This window comes from Arachis duranensis, chromosome 10 (assembly GCF_000817695.3).
Source record: "Arachis duranensis cultivar V14167 chromosome 10, aradu.V14167.gnm2.J7QH, whole genome shotgun sequence".
In the NCBI taxonomy this organism is placed as follows: Eukaryota; Viridiplantae; Streptophyta; class Magnoliopsida; order Fabales; family Fabaceae; genus Arachis; species Arachis duranensis.
In genome coordinates, this window is record NC_029781.3 from 56,352,967 (window position 1) to 56,353,823 (window position 857).

The 857-nt window shown below is 40.1% G+C and overlaps 1 non-coding gene across 1 annotated transcript; it reads left to right on the forward strand.

The window, feature by feature from the left end:
• The first annotated feature begins 563 nt into the window (after window positions 1–563).
• Window positions 564–671, forward strand: LOC127743656 (small nucleolar RNA R71). Its single transcript, XR_008005040.1, has one exon. It is a non-coding gene; the product is annotated as a small nucleolar RNA R71 (small nucleolar RNA).
• The last annotated feature ends 186 nt before the right edge of the window (window positions 672–857 follow it).

The window sequence follows — 857 nt, forward strand, 5'->3', positions numbered from 1 at the left end:
TGCTTAGAACTCTCTGTCTGTTGCTGAGAAGATGATGGAAAAGGCTTGCCATTGCTAAACCTATTTCTTCCACCATTATTGTTATTGAAACCTTGTTGAGGTCTCTGTTGATCCTTCCATGAGAAATTTGGATGATTTCTCCATGAAGGATTGTAGGTGTTTCCATAGGATTCTCCCATGTAATTCACCTCTTCCATTGAAGGGTTCTCAGGATCATAAGCTTCTTCCTCAGATGAAGCCTCCTTAATACTACCTGGTGCATTTTGCATTCCAGACAGACTTTGAGAAATCATATTGACTTGCTGAGTCAATATTTTGTTCTGAGCCAATATGGCATTCAGAGTGTCAATCTCAAGAACTCCTTTCTTCTGATTAGTTCCATTGTTCACAGGATTTCTTTCAGAAGTGTACATGAATTGGTTATTTGCAACCATTTCAATAAGCTCTTGAGCTTCTGTAGGCGTTTTTTTCAGATGAAGAGATCATCCAGCAGAGCTATCCAAAGACATCTTGGACAGTTCAGACAGACCATCATAGAAAATACCTATGATGCTCCATTCAGAAAGCATATCAGAAGGACACTTTCTGATTAATTGTTTGTATCTTTCCCAAGCTTCATAGAGGGATTCTCTTTCCTTCTGTCTGAAGGTCTGGACTTCCACTCTAAGCTTACTCAATTTTTGAGGTGGGAAGAACTTTGCCAAGAAGGCATTGACTAGCTTTTCCCAAGAGTTCAGGCTTTCTTTAGGTTGTGAGTCCAACCATGTCCTAGCTCTGTCTCTTACAGCAAAAAGGAATAGCATAAGTCTGTAGACCTCAGAGTCAACCCCATTAGTCTTGACAGTGTCACAGATTTG